A 21,263-nucleotide genomic window follows, 5' to 3' on the forward strand; every position below is an offset into this window, starting at 1 on the left:
GGCGAAGTCTTTTTCTGTCAGTGGAGGGTCAAGCCCCTCACTATTTTTGACTATACTATAAATGACACTATATTTTTCTCGCTACACGTCCTTCTGCTTTAACAGTGAGGCTATTTTGGATTTAACCTCTTTTGCAAAATGGGTGCAAATCAATATAAGCAACAGCCACCATAAGTGCAATACATTTACATGGAAAACCTCTTTTATATCAGTGATTCCAACCCTTTCTCTTGAGAGACACAAATTTGACCTTTCTTGATTTAGGCGACCTTCCGCTAAAGCACAGTTGTTAAAAACAAAACAAAAACAAACCTCATAACAGACTACATGTGAGATAGTTTCTCTGTTATATTCTTTACCGTTGACGTCTTCTCCTCTGAGGATGAACTATTTGAGTTTCGGGGTGTTTGCTGGTCTGGTGCCGCCTCAGTATGAAGTTAAAAAACTTTCAATCTCCAGTGTTTCACCACATCAGCTCTGATTGTTTTTATGAAGCCATATTCTACGTAACTCCCTTGGCACTCCTTTTTCTTTTTGACGGATTCATCATCTGTTCAGCCTGACGTTTTGCCATTTCTTCTCCCTGGACACTGCAGACAGGATGTTAAGGTTCAAAATGCAAATGTACCTGCAATACTTCCAAACTTTACACAAATATTAATAAGCCCCATTTGTACTGCAAAGCTTAAACTTAGTCATTTCTTTTTACATAAATGTCGACTAATCAATATTTACGACATTAAAAACATTGTTGCACCCCTTAAAATCAAGACGGCTTCGTGACCCTCCCTGTTAATCTTCGGAGCCTCCCTGAAGAGGTCGGGCTCCCTGTTTTCCAGCAATATTCGCTGAAAAGAAGATGAGGCGAAGAAATCAAAGCATCTCAACAGTTAATCTACACTAATCAAGCAGCCTGATTCATTAGTTGTTTGGTTGCTTGACTTATTTGAAAAATGTAGAATTTAATTCAACGTGATGTGCAATCAAGAACTACTTTCCTCAAAAAACAAAAGAAAAAAACCCCCCATGACGAATGACGAGCTTATAACACATTATATCCACCTCTTATAATGATTTATGGACCTTACTATAAGATGTGATATAAAATAAAATCATGAACATTTAAAACCTGTTTAAAAAAGCATTTAATCCCAAATGAATGTGCTCATAATAGCCCTTCATATTCAGTGTGATCGCAATCATTCCTCACCCGGGGCGTCCAAAACTTTGAATGGATGCGAAGAGAGAAAATGAAACTACGGAGAATGCATGTATGATGTGAACATTACTTCTCCTGTCGCCGCATACGCACAAAGCATTTAACCGGCACATGAGAGGGTAGCGTGCAGCGACACTCTCGCCACAGAAAAGACTGGCTGCCTTCCATTGACGAGCAGCGATCGGGGGGGTTAACCTTAACTTTCACTGGGAGCTAATCCCTCTGATAATCAATAATAAAGACGAGCTTTCATCTCAGCTGGGGTCCCGATAAAGTTGAGGGGCCATGAATGATTGAATAGTGGGAATATGTTCCATGAGACCCTGAGAAGTAATGGAATAACAAAATAAGAAGTGCTGCTCCCCAAAAATAACTGGGTAAAGCTTATGCACATCTGATGATATGATGAAAATAAATGAATAATGCATTGGCTATCAATGAGGGAGCAGAAGACGCATCGCTTCAGGCGATGGCTAAGCCTCTATTCATGAAGAGGAGACAGACACAAAGGCCCGTGGACTGTGGGAGTCCACCATCGGGGAGGCAGGAATGAGGACACACAATTTAAGAGGAAAAGTGCTTATTTCCTCCTGTGTTTCTGAGTCGGTCATATTTCTAATAATTAGATTGTTTGTTTACATCTGGATTAGGCAGGATGTGGGAGTGAAGCTGCAGGATTATGGAGGCAAACACATGCTTACGCTGCCCCTCTATTGTTACTCTCATCTCTTACTGACAATTTTAAAATGCTCCCTTCACCTGAGCTGGCGAATTTGATTATGTCGTATTTTCGCTAATATGTGACAGAAAGAACAACTTAAATCTTACATCTGAGTCGACTGTTTATATATTTAAAAACCAAACGATTTCCTTCTATCTCTTAGGATGCATGTACACACGATGCAGCATCTGTTCACTGAAACGCACACACATACAAAGCCGAAGGCCAACGTGAAAGCTGGGCAGATTAGGAAGGGGAGACAGGAATATGACTGTGCCTTGATACATGCAGAGAAGCTAGAATAGGGGGCTCTGTCCTGTTCCCTCCTTTTGAGCAGCAGTGGAGCTGTCTGCGAATAAAGATGTCTGGGCCTGTCGGGTATTGATTGAGTATTGGGGGAACAAAGAGTTAATCCCAGCGAAGGCCCATGGTGAGTGTTCTCTTAATAAAGTTTGAAATTTCTTCTTTTATCTGCGCCTCACTTCACTTCATATTGTGGTCATATTTTACCCTGAAGGATGAATATCCAGCTCTGCTGACTGTGTGACCCAAGGCTGGTTAGCAATTTACAACAGGAGTCCGTTTATCGGCCCGTCAGATGGTCAGTCTGTGTTATTGTTGGAATGTGAACATTGCATCGAGGAGGAAGCTTAAATACAAGCTCCGACACTTGCTTGGTTTTGAACATTTTGAACAAAGCATCAAACTGCATTTCTATAACAACACTAGAAAAGTAGACTGCTTTCTGATTGATAGATCTTATTACCATCTCTATTGTAGCATCCTCACATTGACGTTTATCTGTCCCAACCAGCAGAGCTGTTTACAAAATCACTATTTTCCACAAAATCATAATGGAGATCTCGTTTAGAAATTGTCGAAGCATCTTAAGCCCCTTTTACGCAAAAAACGGTTAAAGTGAAAATGCATTGTTTTTGCGTTTTTGTTTCAGATAAGTTTTGTGTTTACACAGCAACATTTTGAAAACGATGTTCATTTACACTGAAAATGACAGAAACGCTCAAAATGATGTAGTTACCATGTTGGGCCACTAGAGAGTGCTGTTGGTTGATTTTGGAATGACACCGCTAACATGGCTGCAGGAAACAATATGCTATAGACATTCATACGGACAGACGATTATGTTGGATTGTTATTACGGTGGCTGTCAACTATAAAACTACCAAGTCCCAAGAAAATATAGACTGGGAGTCATGACACTCTGGAGGACACATTGTTCTTATTGTCCATCTACTGAGCATGTGCAGAAGAACTAGTTACCACAGCCGTGGAGTGTGTGTGCAGTAGCAGCGTTTCGGAGATGCTGCGCGTTCCCCCGTCACCGTGGAGACGGAGTCAGAGGCTTTATGAAAAGTTCCAATTTGGAAACCGTTTTCAGAAAGTTGTGTTTTTAGTGGATCCGAGCATTGCTTTTTGTGTAAAAGGATACCCACAACACTATGAAAGTTTTGGAAAGTAATACACATAAACATGATTGATAACATTTATAACATCAGCATTATGAAGAAATAATGCTCACAAGAAGAAGAAGAATTGTCTGTAACTAATGCAGTTTTCAGCTTGTGAGGTTCGTTTTTATACAATGCGGTTGTGATATAGTTAAACACAGTCAAATAAATGTAAAGAAAGATTTAGCGAAAAAACTGAGATTACATTTTAAAGCTGTGTTCAAGCTGGGAAAGCTATTAAAGACAGGAAAAGATAGCGGTTCAAACTGGAACAGCGGCGGCCGAGATACACAGACTTTCATCCATATGTTATTGCATTTCCCACTGTGCGAATCAGCTTCATCTTTTGTTTGATTTCTTTTTTTTTATCCTGAATTTTAAATGCTTTTTATTTATTTTTTTCCCGACTGGCTTCCTGTGATACATTTTAGTCTCCGAGCTCAAACTGGGATAACCCCAATGATGTCAATGCTTCAGAGAGCCGCAATAACAATTAAACATCTGTTTTCACAAGCTGAGTAGTCCTCCTCGTGATGAATGAATAAAACACCATGTGAACATTCGGTGCAGTGTCCATTTACCTGCAGTAAAGTGCTGTCATGTGATTTAGGATATAATTGTAGAATGTTGTGTTTTTACACACAGATCCAGTTTGGAGTGATAAAACTAAAAACACTATGTAAAATAAACAAAACAAAACACCTGATTTATTAAGCATACAGTTGAATAAACAGATTACATGTGTCATTTTCCACTTCATGATGTGACCGTTTTAATTTGCGGTGACCTTTTTTCATTTGTATGACTAATTTGTGGTGCCATACAGAAAAAATGTCAACGTTTTCGCACCACTTTATGCTTTGTGCTTCGGCGAAGAATGCGGCGAGGCCTGCAGGCCAAGGCTTGAACCTGTGTCTGTTTCTTGTCAAGTCTTATATCTTTGTAGTGAGGGTCTGGGGCACCCTGGCATTTCTCTTCTCGGGGGGTTTGTTTACATGGCTGAAGGACTCTGCTCAGTCTCATCAGCTCCCGGCGAGAAGACACACGGCTCCATTACACACCGGTTGGACAAACATAGAATTTGACACATTTTTCTGATTATTTAAATTAAATTTGGACAAAACTTGAAAGCGGCGGTTTCGGTCCGATAAGAGATCGACGACATCGCAGCGGCGTGCTGCTGGAGATGTTTTGACATGTCATTACAGGGCTCCTGATGGAAAGGTCACTGACATACAGTGACCATTCCACCACTGTTGCAATGCGTTACTTCACCCAGGCTCCACTCAAGTCATCTGGACCAATGACACAGCTCCTGCAAGGGCCCCAGTGTCACACATGTCCCAACCATTTTACTTCAAACTTCTCCCTCTCTACTCAGTCCCCCCCCTCGTTCCCTCCTCCCTTTCATGCATAGCCTCTCCGTCCCTTTCAACATCCACCCCACTCCTCCGACCCCGTTTCTTACTTATCTCACCCTCACGCCTCTGTTTGTCTGTTTTTCTGCTTGCATCTTTGCTTATATCGCTTTGCATCATAATGTTTTGGTGCACTTGTGTCCGGCCAACAGCCCCCCCCCCCCCCCCCCCCCCCCCCCCCGTCTCTCCGTCATGCTTTGTCCCTCCAACATATGCTCAGACTGGCATCCCATCTCCAGACCGCTGCGGGTCCTGTCCGCTTCATGTCGTGTGAGGATGGACGTTTGATGGGTCCTCCAGGCTTCTCTCTTTGTCACCAGCGCTTAGTCTCAACACCGCCGCACACCCGCCACTAATACCATCCGTACAGCTGGCACACTGGCCTCGGCAGTGTGTTCATGCCCTTTCACAAATAAATGTAAGAATTTCCTCACGAGCATAAGCAGCATCTTAATGCGACGGCAGGTTTCTGAAAAAAGGTAGAAACACATTTCTTCATGCGTGCTTTGGCTTCTCATCCCACGCTGATCTCACCTATCCCTCGCTTGTCTCTCTGACCAGAGCATGTAGGTTTCCTTTGGACACAATAGTAGTTTTGTCTTGAGGTTGTGCTCTGACAGTCCTCACAGACTGATCCCCTACAATATGTTAATTGGGCTGACAACCGATGAAGCCGTATTGGAAATTAAGAGTCCCTTTGTCCTATTTTGCTTAACAGCCTTTCAGACCTGCTATCTGAGGCTAAGCTATCCCACAGATTAGGTGGTTCATCTGTCAGGCCACAAAAGCATTAGAATATTTCCCACATATGTTGTGCCACATATTCGCCGTCACCATGTCCACCGATTTGTATGAATGCGTGACAAAGACAATCGCATGAAGGGTCTGGGTACTGGTGAGCATGCTAGCTATAGCCATGCTAGCTATCGCCATGAAAACCATGAGAATCGTGATGGTTTTCATCAGATAATTTGAGCAAAGTGTCCCAATGTCCTCATTTTCCGTTCATGACGTTGCGTTAATGTATTGCATTCGAGTATAAATCAGCTGCAATACTGGAGAGTAAAAAAAAAACAGCGAACTTCCGTCATCACTTCCATCCCTCTGACGAATCCCTGCGATACTAATCTGCCCACCTAGTCCAGCGCTTCTACTGTCCAAGCTGCTTTTCTCCTTCTTTCCTCTTTAAGCCTTACAGTAGGCTTTGCTCACACCCCTTTCTCTCTGAGACTTAGTGTGGCACGAATGGACTTCAGTCAATTCTCATTCTGTGCTCTACTTTCGAACCGACAAATTAAGGATTCTGTGTTTTGGGGGCAAATCAACTTTCCTTTGGACGCAGTGAAATGGCTCATCATCTCAGGATCAGCTGGCACAAAGAGCAGGCCGTTTTTAGTAAGCTGATCATTGACTGCCAGGAAAAAGACAATCATAGCGCAAAGACTCTTTGAATTTGATTCAAATTGTGACTCTCAGTCTGGTTTTCATCTCAATAAAAACCCTTACATAGCAGTCAGGCTGTAGATGAGTAGGGAAAGAGTGTGTAGTAAAACAGAAATATTACACCGCTCAGTGTTGAACTTTGTCCAGTCCTGTAATGTCTGTAAATGTGTCTCATAGGTAAGGGGATCACAGCCTTGGCACAATAAAACACCTCAGTTCATTTGACACGAGGAGGCTTTGCAGCGGCGAGCACCTCTCGCTCACTCTCAAGCAAATCAGAGACATTTCAGCTCTTTGGAGACTTTTTGAAAGGCTCGGAGTACAGTCTGAACAAATGGTTAATAGTGAAGGTGAGCTGGAAAACAATCTGTTGGGTCAGATTAAAAAAAATGGTCAAAGACAGATTAAAGTCGAGATCTTTATTAAAGAACATGAAACTACTAATCTTCTCATATCTGAAAATAAAGTTAAATAAAGAGTTTTCAGTATTTATTTTGGACAAATGGTTCATGTGTATGCATTAAAATCCACCACTCAAGCAGTAAATATGAAAAATACAAGAGAGACACTGGATTTCAAATGTTGTGGAAAGATGAAAGTGTGCAAAAAAAAAAAAAGAATGTTTCAATAAATCTAAATAAAATTATTGAAAAAGTATGTTGACTAGGGCTTTTCAAAGTGTACTTGCTAAACAAAAGGTTGCTTTTCCTTATTTATATTTTTGTGAAGCTGCTTTGTAGCCAGGGTATTTGTATTTATTCCTAATTTCTATTTTTAAACGTGTGGATTTGAGGTTAGGAGCTTGTGACTGGAAGTTCAATCCAGATGGGTCACCACTGTGGGACCACGATCAAGACCGTTAAACACCAACAGACACTCCACAGTGGTACGCAGCCTCCAGTGCTGGTACATAACTCTAGGTGAAGGGTAAGAGTTACATCAGTCGAGGCGTAAGAAGTGTGCCAATAGCAACAAATGTGGCAACCCGAAAGACGAACCATGTATTAATATGTATGTGACTGATGGTGCAGTGGAGAGCACCACTGGGGAGAATTTCTCTGGTGTTTGCATGTTTTCACTATATTTGGACTTCCAACAGTTCTTTGATTTCCCACCACAATCCAGTCTACCGTTATCGTAAATCTGTGAGTTTAAATTGGCTGTAGAGGTAAATGTGTGTGCGTGATTGCCTGTCTCTCTGTGTTTGCTCTGTGACGGACGGGCAACCTCTCCGGGGTGTACGTTGCATTTCCACCTGAGATGGGCAGGATAGGCTGCAGCCGCCCCTGCGACCCCAGTCTGGATAAATAGGCTACAGAAGATGGATGGAATGTAAATTTCAGTGCTGTAGTACTCCCATCACACATTAGTCAGTCTCATTCACACCAGAGCGCCATGCAAGGTGCCCACTCTACAATGAGAGCAACTCCGAAGTTCAAATTTTTTGCCCAAGGACACGTTGGTAACTAGACTGATGAAGGCAGGATTCAAACATTCAACATTGAGATTTGAGGTAAACCGATCCAGATTCCTGAAACGCAGCATCTGTAGATAATACAAATACAAAAATGTCTTTGAATATAACATTAGAATGCATAAAATTCAAAATGGACAGACAATAAAAGAGAAATCAATCATCATATGAAAGGTTACAAAAAACAGACTTAATAATCTATCAATCTATAAAACAGCATGTCTGCAAACATGGCACATCACATTTACATTTCAGCCCGCTGCTTATCATTCAGCGTCGATGTGAAGTTGTCTTATTGTTATTCTGAGGTCAAAACATTTGCTGGGGGTCGCTGCTGTTGACTCCATTACTGCAACTAATATATGCCCGCGCCTTTCATCTTGAGGTCGGCTAATTGCTAATGGCTAATCAACAATTTGCAGCTGCTCTTTGACACGATTCTGACACATGCAAAGGATACCACGAAACTTTTTTCAGCATGTTGCCTCAGTGTAAAAAGAGAAAAAGCAAAAGTGAATGTAAAAAAAAAAGGGGGATAGAAATTCATAAACTGGACGCATGAGGCGGCGCATTGAAAGAAGGAGAGGAAATTATTAGTTGCCCTAGATTTAAAAAAATTATCTGCTGTTTTTGGCATTAAATAAAATAAGCATAGTGGTGGTGGAAGTGGCCCCATTCTGGTAAGTTCTTCCATGTAGGGCAATTGAACAAAGTGCGTTTGAATTGAAATCAGGTCGTTCCTGGGGGCCACTGGTAATGAACTCGGTGTAGAGGAGGGAAGCGCAGGGGAGGAGAGAGGAGGAGGGCCGAGAGTAGCAGCTGAGCTGACCTTAGTTGTAAAGCTACAGCGGTGGAGCATGTGCTTAAACTTGGCTACGCTAACCCTTTCCAGCCACAGCCTGCAAAGTGCTGTAAGTAATGACTATAAGTGATGATCCTCACTGAAGGTGGCAAGTGAGTAGAGCTTTAAGAGCCATGTTGAAAGGAGGGCTGTCATTGTGACATTTTCTGGGCTTCTGAATTACAGAGAGAGCAGGTGGACTGGAAAATGTCACCTGTTAAATATACAGAAATTCACACATTTATGATCATCTGCCACACTTGTTTTGGACTGCGTTAGTTTTTGAAGTGGGGATCCAGCAATGCAGTGGGTTTTGAAGTTGGTATAATCTGACCCAGTATGTTAAAATAACCTCATAAACAATCACATGAGGAAAGTCTGGAATATGCATTAACAACTATAGGGCTACAATACATTGGGTTTAAGATTGATCGTGATTTTGACCAGTATCCCTCATCTCAATCCCCTGTGCATACATAACTGCCTCATCTGCTCTTCTCTCCCTTCTCCTCTGCCTGTCCGGGGGCCTAATTTAGCCTTAGTAGGCTCTCCTGGTGCCTAAGAGAATTCTCCTTTATGCAAGCCAGGTAAAATAAGAGCGCAGCACGGATGAGGCCCCTCTCCATCATGGCGGATGGGGGGAGTCACGGGTGACACCCCCTGATCAGGTGTGCATGCGTAATGGTCGTCCCAAAATAATCACTGCTTTGAATAATTTCCCCCGCTCTGTCTCCCGCCCCATGATTCTTGCTGCTTCGACTCGTTTTGTGGCGGGCATCCCATAAATCCTTGCGGTAAATGTAAATCAGTGGGCCGGGTGCATCTGACAGATGGGGGCTGCGAGAAGTCCTGGGAGATCTCTCCTCTCACCTTTCCCTTCAGCTGGAATGGATGAATCACTGGCCGGCTAGCTAAATAGCATTAGTGTGTCGCTCACTTGTAAAAAGAGTGAGATAGGGAGCCAAGATGTGAGCCAATACAGTGGAAATGCGCATGAGGGTCATTTTGATTAAGAGTGATGGTGGGAGGACCTGCGTGCCACGGCGACAGAGAGCGGACCAGCAAACAGAAAATCTCCCTATCGTTGTTGTTGTTGTTATGATTGAGAAATGAGGTTGTGCAGGTGGAGGAGATGCAGGCTCGCAGATCTTGGAGCTGTCAGCTCCTTGGAGGATTCGAGATCTGAGAGGTGGAGGGGAGGAATGAGGGGGAGGCGGGGTGAGGAGGGGGAGGGCCTTCCTTGGTCCCCTTGGCTGTCTGTGGAGCAGAACCCATCTCTCATTAAGGGAGAGTGCCGAGGAGACACTTGAAAGTGACATTCACCCCACCCCCCCCCCCCCCACCCCCACCCCCACCCCCATTTTAGAGATGCTATGCATGACGGCCACTGCCACTCAGCCAGCAGGGTCACCTCTCTCCCTCTCTGTCTCTCTGCCTCCCTCTCCCTTTGCCTCGGGGAGAATATCAATGCCATAGTGCTTTTGGCAGATATACATACAGCACCTACACCTTTCATTGAAATCCATCAATTAGGGACCCCTCGCAGGGCGGAAGACGACAACAATTGCAACAAAGCAAGATAAGGAAGCGGGAGCGGAAGAAAAGATGGACACTTCTTATTAGAGATGAAGGGAGGAGGGTGGGGTCTGATAATATGCAAAGAGATGAAACGATGTGTGTTCCTGATGTGGGGATGAAAAAAGGAGAAGAGGAATCAAAGGCTACAGCTCTCTGTGGGGTCAGGGGCGGGAAGCTGGATCATCTCTGCTGTGGCAGAGTGTCGATTTTTCGCCCTCAGTTCTAACCTCGGGCCTTGACTCCTCTGCTCATATCCATTTCTTTAATCTTGGAAAGCTCCACCTAACGAGCTACAGAGTTCATTGAGTGTAGAAACAATGGGTGTCTCTGTACTCCATTGTCCCTCCATGACCATCCGGAGTTGCTCTGTATGCTTATGATCAATGCTTTGTCCCGTTATCAACATGTGTTTTCAAGCTTTCTTTCCCATTCCGTAATTACTTGACAAAACATGATTGTGGTTCTTTTAAAAAGAACATTTCCTGTTGACTTCACGGGCCAGTCGTTTGTCTATCCAGCGGTCATGTTAATCGCCAACGGCTGCTTGAACCTTTGTTTTTCGGCCAATGAGGGGGCCTCGGTGCTTTAACTAACCTGCCCCGTTTTAAGAATTGAAAACCCTCCAGAATGGAACAATGTTATACTGTACTAACTCGTAACCAGCCATAAATCCTGATGAAATAGGACAGTGATGAAGGTGGTGTAAATGGCTGCTGACACGCGTGTTCACAAGAAACCAGAGTCCTGTTAGTAATTTGTCATGGACTCCTTTCATTTGCGAACCATCTGTTTGTCACTTGGGTTATTTTGAATGAATCTTAATCACAGTTGGGTAGGCGGGGAGACATCAGCTATCAGTGCTGATGAAAGGGCAAATGGTGAGCAAATGTCCAAATATGTCCAATTCTGGACACCGGTGCCAGGAAATATGTCAGTAAATGATCCCAAGATGGTCTACAGTCATGCTGACTGTAATTATGATGCTTAAGCTAAACAGTATGCATTCAATAAGGCCAAGACAAAACAAATGGTTTAACATCCATTATATAGATATGCTTGTATAAGCATAATCACATCTCCAATGTTCAATGCTGTTCAATCAGAAGTGTTCATTATTAGTTCTTTGCATTCGCTTGTCATATTAACTATAAATCTGTACTTTCTGAATGAAACACAAATCTCTTCTTTTAGATTACACTTAGAGCAGATGCAAAGTGCATATTCTTGGCTATTTTCTCTTTAGTGCAGTCCTCCTCACACTGGCTGAGGGGGAGAATAGCTAGTGCCCATGTGAAGGATAATTTGTACCTTCTCAATGAATGAGGAGGACAGGCAAATTACTGGCTGAATAAGGACTGCCTGTGGATCCCACTGTCAGAAAGGGAGAGGAGGGCAGCGAAGGAGAGTGTAATTATCAACTAGCAAAGTGCATTCATATCCTATCACAAAAGGATTGGGATGTGGGTGGAAGAGAGAAAGAGAGCAAGAGAGAGTGAAGGAGGTTGAAAAATGGAGAGAGATATGGAGAGGGGGAGGGACAAGGAGTGAAGGACTCCTGGCCAAATGGATGCAAGGCCGTAAACAGGGTTAAAAACAGCCTTCTATGGTCTGGTTCCATGAATGCAGACACATTAAGACCTTTTAGCCCAGCGCACAAGCACCTCTTTGGAGTTAAAGACGAGAGGAGCCAGGCAAGGAGATGGAAGAAGATGAGGAGAGGCAGGCAGACAGCAGAGGGGTAGAGAAAGGTGGTGGGTTGTGGGCTTACAATCAAAAGCACCCATTTGTAATTTGAATAGACCCAGATACGTTAGAAGGATGGTGGGTTAGGGGGATTTTTTTTTTTTTCAACCCGTCTTTTTCTTTTTGGAAGCTGACATCACAGAACAAAGCTAGTCTATTAGTGACCCTGGACGTTATTGACAAGCCTGCCATTACCCATACTTCCCGGGGTCTGTGGGGTCAGGGGTCACAGACGGGCGGCTTGAGGGGGGCTGGTAAAGGGTCTGGAGAACACATTTAGAGAGCAGGGACACCTGTAGGGTCGCGTCCAGTTCAGAACGTGACCGTGAACAACAGTAAAACCTTTTGAGAGGCAGTGGACAATGGAGGCCTGGTCTCCAACAATTCCTCCACCCGCTTCCCACTCCCACAGCTTTCTTCACTCCACATGGCTCCGTAACGACGCAGGCACTGTGGTAAACTGGCCGGAGGGATGCAGAATCTGGGCCAGTCCGCATACTGTTGCGTTTGCGTGTGTGTTTGCGTGTGTAGGAGCTTGTTAAGAAGGTCAAAGGTTTTAAAATTGGTATAAAGTTTGATAAAACGGCAGGAAATAAAAACCCTAAGAAATGTCAGTTTGTGTTGAGGCAGAGCGGGGTGACTGTCTGGTCACAGATAATCCCGAAAACACTTTCATTCACTCTGATTTTCACACAGTCAATCACGGCATAATGCAGGGCCGTCGTCAATCAAGCCCGTCGGAGTACACGACGGAGGATGGAACCAGATGCTCGACACAAACACATATTTCCACAGCACGGCGGACAGGCGGGCAGGGTTCAGACTACTGAGGGCTAAGTGATAGCAGCATGTATTTGATATATGTGACACTGCAAATGGAGGGCATCACTGCTGTTTGCTGGCACAGCATGGCAGCGTGTGGTGCACCGCAGGCGACTGGCACACCAGCCAAGCTTGGCGTATACCCACTCCGAATAAGGAAATTAATCCCCAGTTGGTTTGCTCTGTAAGTCACAGTGTGTTTATGCACGCACGTCCTCTGTAATATTTGTGAAACATGTGTGAGTAAAACTGCTGCTCTATGCCATTCATATCTGTCAAATTATATCAATTCATCATTTTAATGCAAGCTTCAATATCTTGTTCCTGTACTGTTAGTTGGGTGTGTGAGTGTGTGTGTTGAGTGCACATGTGCTGTGTTTGTGCTCTCGGGCAGCCAGGTCTGCGGTAGTGGCACAGCAATCAGGTGTTGCTGCATATGTTCCTGGTGTCAGCTCCCTGTTTTCCCCAGCGGGCAGGCCAACTTATTGCCAGCCTCATAATAGGAGGGCTGGGCAGAGGCCGTGACTACCACTTGGCACACAGCACTGCCAATATGGCTGGCTTTTTGTTCCACCTCCCTCTGAAACTTAACCACTTCTGGGCTAAGATTGATTGCCTTGAATTTGCATAGCATCGTTACTGTGGCATGTGTTACCACAGTTGTCGGAAATGTCCATCTTTATTGTACTATTAATCACCGGACCACACAGTGAGCTTCGGAGAGATAGCGCTTGTCGTACAGTCGTACCCCACTGACAGGAAACACATCAGGGAAAAAAAACAAAACAGCACCACATTGAAATAATATTATAATGAAAACACATTTTTTTTGAAAAATGGCTTTATATGGTGAATATGTGATGAAGAGTTTCATAATAAATGAAAAGTGTCATCGAGCTAATAATTGCATGTATGCCAATTAGCCTTTCGTGTTTGGTATTTGGATATGAAAGTTGTTCCAAACTTGGGGTCTGGGTGACTATATAAATAAAGAATCATAATCAGAGATTTGTTAGAATCTCAGATCGACATGGGAAGTTTAATATATAAGCTGCTGCCTCCGTATTTGTAAAAGCTGGAATTTCCACCAGTGCTTTTCTTTACTGTAATATTTTGACAAATCAAAGTTTGGAAACGGGGGTCTGCAGGCTTTCTTAGTGGCAATCTTTGAAGGGTCTCCAGGACAACATGAGAACCTCTGAGTGATTCTATACAGTAACAAACTGAACATTTAGAAACAGAAACACTGCTTATGAGTCACTATGATAATACAGTATGTAAGGTACCTTTCCAAAACAGATGAAAACAGATACTCCGAGTACATTTTCCTAATTTACTTCATCATGGCACTTTGATATGTGATGTTGAGTTTTCACGCAAACACTGACTATGACTTTGTTGGCAATGTTTTGAAAATTGTATCTGTTTACACAGAAACAAGAGAAACACGAAAAAGAATGCAGTTTTCATTTTTCATGTTGGGCCACTAGTGGGTGTTATTGACTGTTTTTATACATGGATGTTGGAATAGACAGACAAACAAGGTAGATTGCTCTTCGGGTGACTCTCAACTAAACAACTATCAAGTCCCAGGAGAATATTGACACTCTGGAGGCAAATGTTGTTGTTATTGTCCATCTACTGAGCATGTGCAGAACAACTATTTACCACGGTGGTGGTGCACTTGTGAAGTAGCAGTGTTTACACTGTTTACAGAAAGATAGAGTCCGAGCATTTCCAGAAAGTTACATTTCCTTCATTTCCTAGGAGTCGCAGTGTTTTCAAAAAGTTGCCTTTTCAGTGGCTCTGAGCACCATTGTCATTTAAACAGACCCCAAAATACAGCAGATTTTTGCGTTTTCACTTGAAAATGTGGTCTATAACTTTGACTGATCAGTTTATGTGGTTTATTTTGGTATGTATCTTCATTCAAGTGCACCAAATTCCCACTTTGATTCTCACTCACGAATTGTTTTTTGGTTTCCTATGTAAAGATGTGTAATATGTAATGGAAACGTCACAATTCTGACCCAGCAACAATATCAGCACATCGAAGAACACTCACACACAAATACACAGAGGAACCTCACAATTTCCCAGATCATAGCTGGGAGAAAGTTTGACAAGACAGTTGCAGTTGAGAATACGAACTGTTTGCATGTGAAACATGTGTGCAGAGTGTCCAGACACACATTTTGGCATTGGACAAAACAATAAAATTCTACCTGGTGCAGATGCAAATTTCTGATTATTTACATCCCCTACGGAGTAAACACATGCAGGGCACTGTCAATACACTCACAATGTAGTGGCAAAACAAGTGAATGCCTCCGCACACACGAACAATAGATGTATGCATGTGAATGTGCCCATACAGTGACATGCTTCAGCCGAGTGCCATATGGAGGGAAGCTCCTTTTTTCTCCTGCTTTTTTTGCTTGATTTTGTTCCCGTGGTGAGCTGTGTCCGAGATATTCCACAGCCCTGGGGTCTTGCCTTTGACAAGGAGAGCACATTGTTTATTTTTCCCTGCTGGTTACATGCAGGCGCACACAAGGGCGCACAGACACACACACGCGCACGCACACAATCAAAAGGCAAGACTTACTCAAATGGATATTTCAGAGTTTAGCAGACAGGAAGGTAATTCTAAAACTTTCTGTGCACGCACGCACACACGCACACGTTTGCTGTTCGTGGTCTGGCCAGAGCAGCAGGGTCAGCAGCGGGGCAGCCTGTACCACTGCACATCTCTGTTATTCATCCATGTCATTCAGGCCAGGATCACGAGGGAGGGGTGGAGTAGTGGATGGAAAGGAAGGAGAGGATTGCATGGCTTACATTCAACCCCCATGCTGTTGCCCTCCACTCACCCATCGCCTCCAGCGGAGGCCACCCCTCCCTCTTTCTCTAGCAAATACACTCCTTCCCTCCGCTCCCAGCTCAGCCCCCCCCCGGCCCTGGTCCATGCTCCTCTAGCATGGGTCAGTGCTAAAGAGGACACATGGCAAAGGACAGACAGACCCAAGGCTGCCTGGACCCAATCAGACCTGACCACAGCCAGGAGGAGGGACAGAGAGCGGGAGAGCAACACAAAAGCTACAATGTGTGTTTGTGAGCCACTGTGGGTTTCCTGAATTTGATTTGTTTCTACTCACTTTTAAAGAATTTGAATTATCAGCATCCAAGATTGTCAAAGTTTTAGTGGCAGCACAACAGATTGTAAGTGGGTGGGGTGGGGTGGGGGTGTGGGGGGGGGGGGGGGGGGGGGGGTAAAAGCAAATATTTGATATATTTCAGACAATACATTTGTTTGAAAATCACAAGGGTTTTAAATAAAATTCATTCCCTCTCATAATATGTACAGAGTGTGATGAAGTCCGCCAACAGAACAAAGTAATTACTTCCACTGATAAGGCAAACATATCTGCTGTGCCACTTGTACTAATTGTTGTGGAAAACGCACACACACACACACACACACGCACACACGCACGCACGCACGCACGCACGCACGCACGCACGCACGCACGCACGCACGCACGCACGCACACACACACACACACACACAGTCTCTGGAGTGTGAAGATGAGCGCGTCATTAGGGGAGGCTCACATGCATTTCAGAGGAGTGCCACTAATCCAGCATGAAATTCAATTTAAAACTTGGAGCGAGTCTCATTCGCCTGCTTTGATTCGGCGCCAGATACCAACAGAAAGAGGCAGAACCGCGGCTACCGAGACCAGCGCACGTTGGGGTGTCAACAATTGTATACACACAAATATATCAAGGAAACAAACAAATGAGAAAAAAGCAGCATTGTGTTGTTTATCTTCTATTTTGGTTGCGTAGTACTACACAGATGACGTTGTTAGTTTCAGGCTGCTGTCTTTAAAAACCCCATATGAATGAATATATAACAGCAGTCAATAATAAAGGAGGCAAATACTGTTAAACCTTTTTCTAAAACAGCAGAACAACCTTGACTACCTTCCTGCGCTGAATGGCATCAGATCATCACTTAACAATAACAAGCACATTGAAGCTTCACTTTTCATGGTTGCCAAGGCGTTACTTTGCAAGATAAAATTGCTGTTTAAAAAAAAAAAAAAAAACAATGGGTGAAAAATGACCTGTCAGTCAGCAGCCCCTTCCAACAATGCTGCTGTTGGCCCCGCCACTCTTTATGCTCAGGCAGAGAACAGGGCCCCCTTCTATCCCAGAGACTGGGGTTAAAGGTCAGCATGGACCTCTGGACATATCCTATGATAATACCCCGGGCTGTGTCATGTGTGTGTTTGTGTGTGTGTGTGTGTGTGTGTGTGTGTGTGTGTGTGTGTGTGTGTGTGTGTGTGTGTGTGTGTGTGTGTGTGTGTGTGTGTGTGTGTGTGTGGAGGGGGAGATTTCTATACGAGACAGAGAGAAAAACAGACTGAATGATGAGAGACGAGAAGTAAAAAGCTTGCATTTAGGAAGGACTGGAAGGCACAGATCATGGGATCAGCATGCAGGTCATCTGTTTTGAAATCCATTTACACGATTCATGCCCTGGGTTGTCAAGTCTGTGGCGCTCCCCTCCCGTCGTCCCAGAACACCCCCCCCCCCCTCCCCCACCCCCACCCCCCCAAAAAAACAGAAACCTCACAGTATTTTCTTTCTCCACTCCTGCCTTGCCTGGCTTTCCATAATTAAAGAGGGCATTTTGACTGGGAGCTACAAGAAAATGGCTGCCACATTTAGTGGAAAGTGCAAAAAAAACACACAAAAAAACTGTATGAATGAAGGCAGAGGAGCTGGATCCCACAGGGCTGAAAATGCAACCTCATCATTATCTATGAAATGCTGCCCGCATCTTGTCACCAACAGAACTGTGAGTGTTCGTTTCTCCACTGTAAATATAGATAAGAATGCATATTGTGCTTATTGAAGTCGTAGAAACTATTTCTACCTGACACCAATACACACACATTCAGGTTTACACTGACAAAGCGAAATCGCTTACTTTGTTTTTTAAATCAACTACTGCTGCTCTTTAGACCAGGGGGGTCAAACATAAGGCCTGTGGGCCAAAACCAGCCCACAAGTGGCTCCAATCCGGCCAACAAACCACCAAGCAAATTGTGAAAAACTTCAAAGAAAACATTTTTTTTCAAACATAATTTCTAAGGGGTAGGGGACACAACACAACACTGAGACCCTGAGATCACCATGAGCACACTAGTATTAGCCTCAAAGCCATACGGTCAGGGTGAGTTTGTAAAAACGTGCATGATGCAACCATTTGTTTAACATTTCACTGTATTTAGCACCAGAAGGTTTCAATAAAATTGACTTGATGTTGAGTTTGCAATCCTTTTTGTCGTAATTGTTGAAAAAAAAAAAGTTCCAAAACAGACATTTTCATCATGTTTACTCTTCGCCACAACACAGAAAAACATTGAACTTTAAATTCAAAGGTTATCATGGCGCTGTTTCACCCACTCAAGATGAGACTGAGCTGAATGTGGCTCCTGAACTAAAATGTGTTTGACGCCTCTGGTTTAGGGCCCGTTCACACGCAGCGAAAACGTTGATATCTCAATGAGTTTGGGCTTTTCGTTTATACATAAACAAAGCTTCAAGTCATCGAAAATTAGATATCTGAAAGCTTTGGCCAAAGTGGAGATGTGGAAAAACTGACTCTCAGTTTGCATGTAGACATTCAGGGGGAAACACAGTTTAACGTCACAGTCGACAGAAGCGTCATCAGCATCATATGTGTGTGACCTGCCTTTATAGTTTGGCCACTGTGATGAAAACGGATGTTGTTAAAGCAGTTGTTCCATTTGTGCATTTACAATCAGATATTCTGTTTTATATGCTTCTTGCTACACTGCCACCTATTGGTTTGGCATGATCATAGTGGCTCTAAACCAGGTTTTTATGCAGATTTGTGTAAATGCAAAATTAAAAAAAAAAAGATCTGGTGTGAACAAAGCTTGTGTGTGCGTGCATGCGTGTATTCATGAGTGTATGGATATATGTCCGTTTTGCTTTCATATGTGTTATTACGGCTTCTTTAAACTCTAAATTAGACAACATTAATTTCAATTTAACAGTTTTTTTCCTCACCCGGACATGTACAAAGTCAACCATTAACAGAGAAACACACAGATCATTTAAAAAAAACCAAAACAACAACATGTTAATCCTGGAAAAGTGTAAATTTTTCTACATAGTAATGAGAAAGTCTAAATGTCCTAATAGCCTAGAAAGAGGATATAATGTCAAACTGGAATCTGAAAGGTGCGGAGCCACAAAACGAAGAAGTTCAATCAATTCAGGCATCTTTCTTTACAACACCAAACTTTTTCTGATTAATTCCCACTCGCGTCTCAGTAATTAGAAAGGTTTTAATGTCAGACTCATAAAACAACACAAAGGTTGCGACAAATCACACATTGTAGTCTTTCTCTTGGCCTGAATGCCGTCCTGTGTCTTCACTCTGCCTGAAGAGGTGATGCTGAACAATGGCCACACTAATAAATAAAAAAAAGCAGACTATCAACCGTCACTGCTGCGCCTTGGTCCCTCGTCACATGACCCACATGCCGGACGGCATGTCACAGCCAGCGTGGCCTCATTTGCATAAGACAATCACCCCTTTTCGGACGCAGGGCACAAATGTTGTCTAGACGACATGCATCAGACGGGTGAACCCCCAACACACACAAGCACATATATATACATGCCTTCATTCACACACACCCCTCAACACACACCCCACACAGACACATGCACAAACACCTATATCTGTATTTATGTGCATCTATTCATACTCAGAGACACACACACGTCACTTCAAACAGCCCAGACGGAGCCTCCAGCCAGAGCCGGAGTATAAATCAGCTTCAGGTCTGCTTGGGCTGGATTCCCATGCTGTGTTGTGATGGTGTGGTGGATCAGGCATGAGAAAGTATTAAACACATCACACACATGCAAATCCTCACTGATGGAATGACAGGATGGCCCTGCTAGTCATTTGGATATGTATATCGCTCCTTAGTTTGGAGATTATGCGATTATTATGGTCCATGTGCCAAGGAGGGTCAAAGAGACAATTCCTTTGATATGAGATATGTGTTGATGTGATGACAATGAGTGCTGACAGTGCATGCAATTATGTGTATACAACTGCGTGTGCATGGAGAGTGTGTTGAAAAATGCACAAGTAACATATGCGGATATGAGTGTGTGTGTGTGTGTGCGTGTGTCACTGCAGTGCTGTGGCCAGTGGCCCTTGATTGTTTGATGTATGTATTAGTTCAGCTGTAATGAATGTGGCAGCGGCAGGATGGGTCTCTGGAGAGCTGATTATATCTGTTTGTCATCTGTGGTGAGAGTGATCCTGTGACACCAGGAACAACAACACAGCTTCTCCCCTCTGATGTGGGCACCGGAAATGTGGCTGCGCGCGTTTGTACGAAGAATTTACTTGAAGTGTTTTGCATATAACAGAGATGCTCTCAGACAGCACGGTGCAGCTGTCACAGTGCACTGCATGTGCTGCGCTAGTGTATAAATTTGCATGTGTGGACTCTACTTCTTCCCGGGCCTGTGTTTCTTCTACGCCAGAGTGGCACCTAACATCTGTCTGCTGTCACCGTGGAAAACACTAATGGTGTGGAGCACTGGCATTAGTGCAGAGGCAAAAGAGGAAAAAGAGAGAGCAACAGAGAGAGAGAGAGAGAGAGAGAGAGAGAGAGAGAGAGAGAGAGAGAGAGAGAGAGAGAGAGAGAGAGAGAGAGAGAGAGAGAGAGAGAGAGAGATGGCCAGTAGGGAAATAGAGCGAAATGAGAGAGGACAAGAGGAGAGATGGAGAGATGACCACAGAAAACATGTGGGTCACTTCACTGCTGTCCAAAAGGGTCTCATTTATCCTCCCCCTCCATCCCCACATGGCCACGGGGCAAACTTTAGCTCTGCAATAAGACAGCATCGCCTCTGTCAGGACAAGAGCAGAAGTGACTCCTGCGAGCTGTTGATGGAAACAGAAGTTAGTTATTGTTGGCTGAGGGTGTGCGCTATAACTCACGGCGGTGGGCCAGGCTCGTCCTGGCTTCGGCAGCTTGCAGCAGCACTAATCAACACCTTGCTATTCACACACCGCGCTCGCAGTCATTAACACATATTCAGCTTGTTCGCATATCTGTCAGCACTTTTCAATTGAGCTGAAGCCTTTAACAAACACACACAAAAAAAGGTTGTTTGAGAGTGTAACGCCGTACTCCTGAAAGATGCCGCCTTCATCTCGGCACGGCTTTTAAACAAAGCTGAATTAACTACCTGTTAATCGTCTCAGATGGAGCCAGATTTACACGTAGAAACGCAGGTTCGAAGACCAACGCTGAAGCTCCATAGTCATTTCGTTAGGACAGTGGTGTCAAAACACATTTTAGTCAAAAGGCTACAGTACAACTCAAATTCACCTCGGGTGGTTCAGACTGGTAAAATAGTGTCATAACCACCTTGAAATTTGTTGTGGCATATGCAATG

The sequence above is a fragment of the Lipophrys pholis genome, assembly GCF_963383615.2.
Source record: "Lipophrys pholis genome assembly, chromosome: 5".
Lineage (NCBI taxonomy): Eukaryota > Metazoa > Chordata > Actinopteri > Blenniiformes > Blenniidae > Lipophrys > Lipophrys pholis.